Raw genomic sequence first — 11,091 nt, 5'->3', positions numbered from 1 at the left:
TTAAAGGCCTGCGCCACCAGGCCCGGCTCCATTGCCATTCTTGTAGCAGATGTGTGCCAGCACTTGGCGAGGGCTGGTGTGAATCAGCATGGAGATTATCCACTAAAGTTGTGGTGTTGTAGGAAGAAGAAGTTAAGGTACAGACAATGCAGTAAGTCTAGGCAAGTTCCTGGGCCTCTCAATCCTTTGCCCAGGCCTGGATGGGCAGCAGGTGGTAGATCCTAGGTAGGGAATCCCCGCCATTGGGGCTGTCAGATTTGCTGTGAGATGGGTGTGCAGTTGCATGCGTACAGGGGCATCTGCGGTCGTTGTCATCGTTGTCGTCTTCTTCTTCTTGTTTTTTTTTTTTAAATATTTATTTATTTTATGTATATGAGTACACTGTTGCTGTCTTCAGACACACCAGAAGAGGCATCAGATTAGATCCCATTACAGATGGTTGCGAGTCATCTTGTGGTTGCTGAGAATTGAACTCTGGCCTCTGGAAGAACAGGGTTGTGCTCTAACCACTGAGCCATCTCTCCTGCCCTGCAGTATTTATTCTTGAGAATCCTTAGTAGAAGGCAGGTGGTCTTATCTGTGTGTGCTGTGTGAGAGCATATCCCTTTGCACTCTGCATCCTGATTCCTTACTTGTCTTTGGTCCTCCCAGGTGAACATGCTGAACACAGGCTCCTCCCATGCCTCTCCAGTGCTCATTGCCACTTGCTATCTCTATTTTCAGGCTTCTCATGGCTGGCTGAGTCCGATGTGAAAACTAAGCTTCTGCTTCCTCTGAAGCCCCTTCGTCTTTATTTGCTGTTCTGGGCCTTGGACCTTATGACGTATGGTTATCAGGGGTATTTTATTCATCATGGTAATTTTGATGGCTGTTCCTGCCTTTTCACACTTCTTGCCCCATCCAGCTCTTCTCATTGTGGCATTCAAGTTGTGCCCTGTCTTCATCCTTCCCACCTGGCCTCTGTCTATACTCCCTGATGAAGATTTCAGAAATACCATTCTGACTAAAACAAACAAACGCACAAACAAACCCATTTTTAGTAGCTTGACCTTTGGCAGTATTCCCTAAATACTTCCCAGTGTTGCGCAGTTCAGTGGTAGTTTTAACAGTTCTTTATCAGCCAAGGCCGATACTCACTTCTTAAATCTCAGTATTCAAAGCAGAGGTAGGCAGATCATCCAACCTGGTCTACAGAATTTCAGGACAGCCATAGTTACACAGAGAAACCCTGTCTTGAGAAGCAACAACAATGTACAAACAACAAAAAAATTAGTTCTTTCAAAATGCTCTAGTACTTTGGCAGTTCCTCAGAGGTAAACAATAAACATAGGGATTCAGTAGTTCTACTCTTTAGTGTATTCTCAGAAGGAGAAAACCTAGCCATACAACATAGATGTTCATAACATCATTATTCATAACACCCCCAAATGTTAATCAGCTAAAGCAGATACACAAATGTGCTACATTTGTATAGATATACAGAGTGTGGTACATCATGCAGTGGCAAATCATTTAGCCATGAAGTAGAGCGGCTCACTGATGTGGTGTGATCGAGTCTTCATTTACTGTTTTGGGCTGAGGTCTCTCTGTGTATTTCTGGTTGTCCTGGAACTTGCAGTGTAGACCAGGCTGGCCTTGAATTTACGAGATCCCTTCTGCCTCTTCCTCCTGAGTACTGGGATTACAGGTGTGTACCACCGTGCCCAGCTGTATGAGTCTTGGAAATAAGTAAAAAAATCCAGACATAAAAGGCCTGATTCTGGGCTGGTGAGATGGCTCAGTGGGTAAGAGCACCCGACTGCTCTTCCGAAGGTCCAGAGTTCAAATCCCAGCAACCACATGGTGGCCCACAACCATCTGTAACAAGATCTGACGTCCTCTTCTGGAGTGTCTGAAGACAGCTATAGTGTACTTACTTATAATAAATAAATAAATAAATAAATAAATAAATAAATCTTAAAAAAAAAAAGGCCTGATTTTATATATATATATATATATATATATATATATATATATATATATATATCCATATCCATAAAGACAGAAAATAGATCTGCAGTTGTTAGGGATCTAGAGGTAGCAGAGGATCATGACTAGTAATTGATATGGGGGATTTGAGAAAGATGAAAATGATCTTGTTTGATAATGTTCTAATTTGATGGTGATGCTTGCACAAAATTGTAAATAAGCTAGAAACAAAACTTGATTGTATATTTTAGGGTGGTGAGTTTTTCTGTTGTGCGAGTCTTGTTAATAAAAATAACCACCTTCCCATACTGTAGCGATAACTGATTTTGCATATATTGTTACTCAAAACAGGTATTTGAGTTTAAAAGCAAGTTATTAAGTAAAGAAAACCACAGCTAAAGAGGTGGTTCAGTGGTTAAGAGTACTTGCTGCGGGCTGGAGAGATGGCTCAGCGGTTAAGAGCACTGACTGCTCTTTCAGAGGTCCTGAGTTCAAATCCCAGCAACCACATGGTGGCTCACAACCATCCATAACAAGATCTGATGCCATCTTCTGGAGTGTCTGGAGATAGCTACAGTGTACTTACATATAATAAATAAATAAATAAATAGATAAATATTTAAAAAAAAAAGAGTACTTGCTGCATAGGACCTGGTTTCAGTCCTAGTATCCACATGGCAGGTCAAAACTGTATTTCCAGATGACCTGATGTCCTCTCTGGCCCTGACAGCAGCAGGTATGTATGTGGTACATGTATGTACATGGAGGCAAACTCTTTTACACAAAAAAGAAATCTTAAAAGAAATTCCCCAAATATTGAAGCGGTAGTTGGTTTTCATTCCTAAGAGGGTCCAGCGTTGGGTAAGAACTGTCATTGTTAGTCATTGGCACTGTTAGGGGAGGAAATGATAAGTGCCTTGAAGGTGAATGATGGGCTGGTAAGACTGAATTGGTTAGCCTGCTTGGTTGGGCCTTGGTTGTACAGCCTCTGCATTTTCCTGGTGTGCTAGTCTGTTGGCTGACCAGCCTGCTTCTTCTACCACTATTCCATGCCTTTCCAAGGCTCCTTCTCCTTTCATGAGACACTGGCTCAGTCTTCCTTCTCCTGGGCAGGGACCTAAGGGGTCCTTGGAGTCCTGCCTGCCTGTCTCATCAACTATCTCAAGTGCCTACTTGAGTCTGTTGTCGTGTGTGGGGTGCTGCCCTCTAATCCAGAAAAGTGTACCTTGCTTGCCTTCCACTGTGTGGAAAGTGTCATCTTTTATCAACTAAACTCTCAATATATTTATATGATGACTTTTATGTTGTAAAATGGAATGGCAAAAATAGTTTAAAATACAGTGCAGAAAGCACTTGGGCCTTAGGATTGAACAGTTCTAGGAACATTGCTCTAGAAAGGTTCAGCATAGATAGATGTGCCTTGAAACATACATATACACTACAATACCATACTGACAATAGAGATAGGGAAGTAACCGAGGCGTTCTCCATAGACAGAAGTGGAAAGTGAGTGTGAGTGTGTGTGTATGTATACACTCACTGCTATATGGTGTTAGACTCACAAATTACTTGCTAAAAGGTGATTGAGCTGTACCTTGTATGGACTGACAGAGATGAAGCTTAGGTACAAACAAATGGTTGTTTAGGCTTGCAGTGTGAGGTATAGTTGTTGCAATAAAGCAAGGAACTAGTCACATTCACAGTGGGGCCTGCCTATAGACCCAGCTACTGAGGAATGGAGGAAGGAGGATAGCTAAAATACAGACATTTGAGATTAGCCTGGGTGAGTTAGTGCAGCCCCTCCCAACCCCCACCCTCTTTTTTAAAAGTATGTTTGGCAAGATAGTTCAGTCAGAAAAGGTACAAACCTGATAATCTGGAAACCATGGAATGATAGGAGAGAATCAACTCAAAAGTTGTTCTCTGACCTCCGTGTATGGCTTGCATGTGTGTCCTTACTCACATAGACAGATAATAAAGTAAATAATAGCAAGGGACTGAAGACCCAGGCCTCAAGCTGTTGCCTCCAGGTGGAGAAGTGGGCAGGGAAGCAGGTCCTACTTTGACCTTGTGGTGCTTTAGGCCTTGAGGGCTATGGTGCCATGGGGCTCACTTGCCTGTGTTGTGCATCTGGTTTGTCCATAACCTTTTTATATTCAGCAAACCTAGTAGAACATTAAATAAACAGAAGAACAGCCAGAAGGGTAGACACCTGCAGTCCCTTGAAACAGCACCTGGTGGGTAGTAAGTGCTCAGTTTGTACTTAAAGCTTCTGCATGGGCCCTTCCGCTTTCTAGAACTCTTCTAGTTCTGGTGCTGTCCCTGGGAGCCAATACCTTTACAGAGCAGTCCATATGAGGAGAGTGCTCCTGGGTCTGGAAGGAGAGATCGGATCTCCAGGCTGTCTCTTTCTCTGCCTTCTGTGGGAGAGAAGTTTCTGTGTCGTCTCCTGCAAAACGTCCCCAGGGCCTGGTGAATATCTATTCCCTGTGACATGCATGTGTCTCTGGGCCAAGTAAGGGAAGAGCTCTTTAGATACCTGTCATTTACCAGCTCCATTCAGCTGCAGCTGCTGTTGCTTTTTGCTAGCCAGAAAAGCAAGAATATCTACTGTCTTCTGACCACATAGCAAGATGTGGATTCTGTGGTGGGAAGAACTGTCTGGTTGAGCCTGTGCACATTGTCTAGAGTGTCTAGCCAGCAGAACTGCCAAGTACAGGCTAAGAGAGTACTAAGTGACACCAGGTGGGCATAGGGTGCAGCAGGTATTTGTTTTGTAGTGAGAACTAGTGAGTCCTAAGCACTAAACAGATTATCTTTGGGCTGTGCAGCAGTTCAGAGAGGCCAAGTTGAGTGGGGAGAGGCAGGAAGTGGGAGCACAGTGTTAGGGTTAACTTAGGCCAACTAAGTATGCAGAATGTAGACATCCGAGACTTTTGGCTTCTGTGTTCACTAACTGGGATTGAGTGCTTACAGGTACCAGGTGCTACACTAGGCATGGAGAGACAGTGTTGAAGTGACAGGTGGCACTCTATTGTCACTGAATATAGAGGGAGGGAGGATGTGAGGCCTGCAGGTTGGAAACAAGAAAATGTCAAGTGATGTTGGGCATGGTTGTGCATCTGCTGAGGCAGGTGGATCTCTTGAGTTTGAGGCTCGCCTGGTTTACAAAGAGAGTTCTAGAACAGCCAGGGCTACACAGAAAAACCCTGTCTTGAATTATCTCCACCCCCAATTAGAAAAAAATCACTAACAACAAAACAAAAAGGAAAAAAGAAAATGTCACATGGAAGAGGGCCCTGCAGAATGCCATTGGTTTTTGAGCAGGCCCTATTTAACTAACATATCAATGACAAGGAGCCAGCCCAGTGACAATTGAGAAGGATGAAGATGGTTGGGGAAGCAGTTGTGGGAATGGCTCTAGGCAAGAGCTTTTCTGGCAGGGAGGTTTCTCTGGAAGAAAATGTATTGTTTAGTAATTGAGGAAGGGGCTGAAAAGGGGGATATTGTACCCAGGTGGCACCAGAGGAACTACTTTCAGACCTTTTAGGCCTGACCATTCCTCAGAGAATCTAGTTTTGGATGCTTTGGGTCTTTTAGGCTTGGTGAGGAGCTTAAATGTCTCTTGTCTTTTGCTGTAGTGCTGCTAAAGTGGGGCACATAGCCAACTGCAGGTTCAGGGGATGCCAGCCACCAATGCCAGCAGTCTGCCAGGAATCCATACCCTCCCTCACAGCATTGTGGGTAGAGGCTAAGCTTACCCCAAGAAGTGCAGCAGGGAGCCAAACAATTTCCTCAGTTGTGGTCTACTATGGGCAGACACCCACCATCAGCTCCCTTTGGGGAAAGCATGAACTCACTGCAGGGCCAGAAGCCTAGAGGTTGTGGCATGTGGCTGAGAGTTCCACTTCTTACCCACATTGCTTCCATGCTCTGGATCCTTAGGAGATGCTGACAGCTAAGCACTAGCATCATCCAGTCACCAGCCAGGTCTAAATTAAGCATAAAATCGTGGGAACTTGAGATTTTCCCAGGCTGCTCTGCATTTCCTTGAGCTTCTTGAGTTGGACAGTTCTGGGATTGTCATCTACAGCCTGCCCCTAGATGGAGAGACCAATCCAGGTGTGTTTAGCATGGACATTTGCCCCTCCCAGCTGTTGCCAGTGTCAGTTACAGCATCTAACAAATAGACTGTGTTCACATTCTTGGAGGAAGTGATGTGGTTCTGCCTGTCTCCCTTACACGAGGTTTCTCCTTGTAACCTCTGCTCTCTTGGACTCGCTTTGTAGCCTAGACTGGCCTTGAGGAATGAGGTTTTAAGGGCTGCTCTTTGTATTTGCAAAAGGCAGAAACCCTCCCTTGGCCCAACTAGGAATCTGTGGGCTGACAGAACGTCTAGGCAGAGAACATTTAGTCTAATCCCATTGTTTTAGAGTTAAGAACGATGTTCCTTCACCTTGTAGCTGCTGGGCCATCACAGCCTTCAGTAGCTTGGTCTCTTGTTCCCTGCTTCTTCTCCATCATGCCACATGATATACCTTTTCACATGATTTTAATGACGCTGCCCATGATTTGGTTATTTGCAAAATAACCAAGCAAGGTGGGAAGACATGGGACAAAAGACTGTGTTCCTTGTTGGCTTGTTTATGGGACCCTTTTGTGCAGAGGGCAGGGTGTTTGATCATCTGCTCTAGTGGGAGGCACAGCTCATCAGAGTTCCATCCTTTGGATCAGCAGCAACAGCTCTAGCCAAGTTCATGATTGTATCTCATTACCTGTGTAAGCTGTGTCCGCCGACTGCTCTTCCTAAGGGCTAAACAGGAGCCTGCTAATAAAGAGAAAAAAAATACCCCGTGTATATTTTAGGTTTGGATTAAGTTATGGACATGAGAATCACAGGAGACTGAGTGGCACCTGTCAGCTCACCTGAGCTTGTTGCAGATCCTCAGGGATGCTGTCTGGTTCTTTTTGTGGAGGACCTCCTGCCTGCCTGAGGATGACTGAGCCACTGCATCCTGAGCCACTTCTGCTCAGGCAGCTCTCAGTCTCCATGCTAATACAGCTGGATGGACACTGAGTTCTATGAAGAAAAATGTAAAATTGTGACTTAATCTGCCCTACCACCCACCTGCCTAGTCATGTTTGTCCAGGTTCTTTAAGGTTTTGAATGTAAAGGTTTTCTGAAGCCCATTTTCTTACCATGGATATAACAATTGGTGTGTTTAACCAGCCAGAAGTTACTGGGATGAAGGCGGTAGGTTCTGTTAGAGAAGAGGACGTTTCTCTGTGGCAGAATTCCACTGCTTTTATGTTGCGAGGGGAAAGAGAACTTTCCCTTTTCACTTGTCCCTCTGTGTGAGCTTTAAGTTAAAGCTAGCCTGGCTAAGGCAGAGACACAATAGCCCTTTCTCTTCAAACTAAAAACGATCACTGTTAAAAAGAATGTGGCACTGTCCATATTGTTCTGACTGGGCTGTTGTCCTCTGGAGGGCCTGCTTGGCTCTGTCACATGGACCGTGTGGTCTCAGTACCCTCCTCGGAGGGACACCATGGTACTTGTCTCTGAAGAAGACTTAAGTCTTTCCTCTTCTAGACTCCCTGTATTACACAGGAGATAGCCAGTTAATTAAGGGTCACCAAGTTACACCTTGTTTAGGTTCCTGCTCCTCACATGGCAGTAGGCATTGTGTCTTCTCTTCAGTGTGCCTTCTGCACCCCCCCTTTCTGCTTCTGGATTATGAATACATTTCCAGGAACTTGTGGTAAAAAAGGGTATGTGGAACATATTGGCATGATACTGGTGGAAATGTAGGCACATCCACTTCAGGCCATCAGCCTCTTTTAGAAAGATGAAGTATGTGTAAAGTCACAGGAAGCTTCCAGGCTCCCATTTTGAGTTTCCATCTGAGACAAGACTGCCTAGTCAGTCTAGTAATTTATTGATTGGGCCTGGATTGCCAGTATCATTGTGGAATGACCTGTGTTTTTAGGTTTGGAGAAGGAGTAGTGACAGACGACAGGTAGTGTTGTGTCCCTCAGAGTAGGTATTGATCCTTGATAGTAACCATGGAGCTGCGTTGATGTAAACTACTGCTTAAGGTTCTACTTACTGTTTTTATTTATTTAATATGTTTGAGTGTTTCATCTGCATGCATGTATGTATAATTTGTATGATGCCCAAAGATGCCAGAAATGGGTATCTGAGCCCCTGGAATTGGAATTACAGATGGTTGGGGGCCACCTTGTAGTTGCTGGGATCTGAACCCCAGTCCTTTGTCCTCTGTTGAGCCATCTGTCCAGCCCCTGTGTTTGACAGATTCCGTGCTGGGCTGCTCAGAGCCATGCAGTTCTAGGTTGGAAGCATTTCCCTGCACCGCTGCATAAGTCTTAAGGACATATGTCTATGGGATATCACCCTAGCCTTGGAATTTTTTTTTTTTTTTTTTAGATTTATTTATTATATTTAAGTACACTGTAGCTGTCTTCAGACACTCCAGAAGAGGGCATCAGATCTTGTTACTGATGGTTGAGCCACCATGTAGTTGCTGGGATTTGAACTCCAGACCTTCAGAAGAGCAGTCGGGTACTCTTACCTACTGAGCCATCTCACCAGCCCTAGCCTTGGAATTTTTATCCAGGTTTTTTGTTTGTCTCTTTTCAGTACTCACTGTCACTTGAATTCTGACTACATTTTCAAGTATGTTGAACTCTACCTCCCCAGTGTCCCCAGATTTAGTGACGTAATGATTACTGTGTTTCCTGTCATGTTACTAGCAGGAGAGTAGATGCCCCCCCCCTTTCTGTTGGCTATGCTAATTTCTTGGGGAGCACTGAGTTCCCTTGATGTCAGCCTGGCATTTGTGCTGAGAGTCTAGTATGGATGAGCCCGGCTTTTATTTGAGGCTCTGCTGGGACTCAAGGAGTTCTTTACCCCAGCCCTTTGCTGTTGCTAGCTTCCCACTCTGTGTTCTCAGGTGTTGCCTATAACAGCATGACTTACTGCAGAGTACAGGCATTTCATGCAGCTGAGCAATCCAGGGCAAGGTAGATCTAGGGGTTCACATGATGTGATGCCTTGGCCCTCCTTTCCTTAAAGAATAGTGGCATTTGTTTCAGTCTCTATTTGCTTTCCTTTGGTTTAACACATTTCACTAAAAAAGTGCTTTTTGTCAATTTCCTAGAAGTTGACTGAATACTTAAAAACCAAGAAACCCCCCCCTGAAACAAACAAAACCCCCAAACAATAAAAAAATAAAACAGCATCAACGGCAGCAGCAGCAACAACAAAACCAGCCTCCTTGCTTTCTCTCTGTCTTGCTTCTCTTCAGTAGCCTCTGGTCCTGGCCTTGTGATGGATTCCAGAAGTTTAGTAATAGGCTTAGTTTCTTTCTAGGTAAATCCTTATTCAGAGATCTTCGGGTGTTCCATTCTGGCTTCTGGTACTCTGAGTGGTCCTACCTCTGTTCCTGTCCTTCTGTGCAGTTCCCCCAAAAAAGACTGAGACATTCTTTCTAAGACAGCGGAAGATGATGTGAAGCTTACATATTTCAGTTCCAGGCTAGAAAGTATTCAGCAGTCAGGTGGATAGATAACACACATAATTTGGAGGACTGAGAGAGGAGAACTGTGAGATTGAGGCTGGCCAACTTAGCCTATATAAGGGTGCCTGTTTTGTAGAAAAGGGAGCATACCTCCCTTCCATTACTCAAGATTGTGCTGGAGCCTTTAAAACTCCCATGTCCTGCACATTTTTTTCTCGATTTTTCTCCTTCCTCCAATAGTTTTAATCTTACTGTGTAGCCCAAGCTGGTCTCAGACTCTCAGTCTTCCTTCCTGCACTTCCTTAGATGCAATGCAGACAGCCATGTTTGTTCCTCCTCCCCATCTGTTTGTTTATTTACATATATAAAATCCACCTGCCTCTGCCTCCCAAGTGCTGGGATTTAAGGAATGTGCCACCACTGCCCGGCTTGTTTATTTAAAAAATAACTTACTTTGTTTATGTGCATAGGTTTGAGGGTGTCAGATCCCTTGGAACTGAAATTACAGACAGTTGTGAACTGCCATGTGGGTGCTGGAAACTGAACTTGGGTCCTTTGGAAAAACAACCAGTGCTTTTAGCCATGGAGCCATCTCTCCAGCCCCTTACTGCTTATGTTGAGTGGGAGTTAGAATCTAGAGCCTCACGGGTCGAGTACCCTCTGGCACTGTACTGGTCACAGCAATTCTCCAGAGCAGCTGTTGAGCTCAACTTTGCTATTGGTTGGAGTTTTAACCATTTTTTTGTGGTTATAATCAGTCATTTTCAGAAACTTTTATTCATTTAAAGATTATTATTTTTTATTTTTTTATTTTATTTTTTTTTTGAGACAGGGCCTGTCCTGGAGGAAGCTACTCCGTAGACCAGGCTGGCCTCTAATTCAGAGGTCTGCCTGTTTCTTGCCTCCTGAGTGCTGTGTCTGGCTTTAAAGATTTATTTTTATTTTATTTGTATTAGTGCTTTGCCTGCATATATGCCTGGTTCCCTGAATTGTCATGTAGGTTCTGGGAATTGAACCTGGGACCTCTAAGTATGGTCCAGGTATACTTCCTGGATATCAAATCAATCACGTGGTATATATCCCAAAGTTGTGGACATTAGGTGGACCTGAAATGACTTAACAACTTTGACACATCTGTGTTTAAGCTGAAATGCTCACTGGAAATCAGAGGTGTCTTTTTTTCTTTTATGAGGCCCATCCTGTTACTGCATAAAGTATATTATGAGTGAAAAACCTAATTAAATCACATGTACAGTCACTCTGAAAAAGGTTTTATCTCTGTTTTCTGACAGGTTTTGGGGATTCATGAGAGCTGAACAGATGTGTAGAGAGGCAGAACATGCCGCCATCTAATGAAGTCAGAGCTCTGGCCTCAGGCACAGACAGGCTCCTCAGCCTATCTGAGTGAGCAGAGAAGGCAGCTGAAGCTTCATGAATTGTCTCCTGATCTGTGTGGCTGTAGGTGATGAATGACCATTGTAGTCGTCTTCTTCTTCTTCTTCTTCTTCTTCTTCTTCTTCTTCTTCTTCTTCTTCTTCTTCTTCTTCTTCTTCTTCTTCTTCTTCTTCTTCTTCTCCCTTCT

The 11,091-nt window shown here is 44.2% G+C and overlaps 1 protein-coding gene across 9 annotated transcripts in view; it reads left to right on the top strand.

Moving 5' to 3' along the window:
- The window catches only part of Epn2 (epsin 2), a 62,101-nt gene that overhangs the window by 19,091 nt on the left and 31,919 nt on the right, over positions 1-11,091 (top strand). For 7 of the 9 annotated variants that reach the window (XM_029545850.1, XM_029545855.1, XM_029545854.1 and 4 more), the window contains exon 2: positions 10,802-10,967. The exons of the other annotated variants lie outside the window; for them this stretch is intronic. The gene's annotated coding sequence lies outside the window, so the exon portion shown is untranslated. The remainder of the gene's footprint in view (positions 1-10,801; positions 10,968-11,091) is intronic. 9 annotated transcript variants of the gene reach the window in all.

The sequence above is a fragment of the Mus pahari genome, chromosome 14 (genome assembly GCF_900095145.1).
Source record: "Mus pahari chromosome 14, PAHARI_EIJ_v1.1, whole genome shotgun sequence".
NCBI lineage: Eukaryota > Metazoa > Chordata > Mammalia > Rodentia > Muridae > Mus > Mus pahari.
Note: the sequence above shows the minus strand (reverse complement) of the source record. Positions and strands in the feature narration are given on the sequence as shown.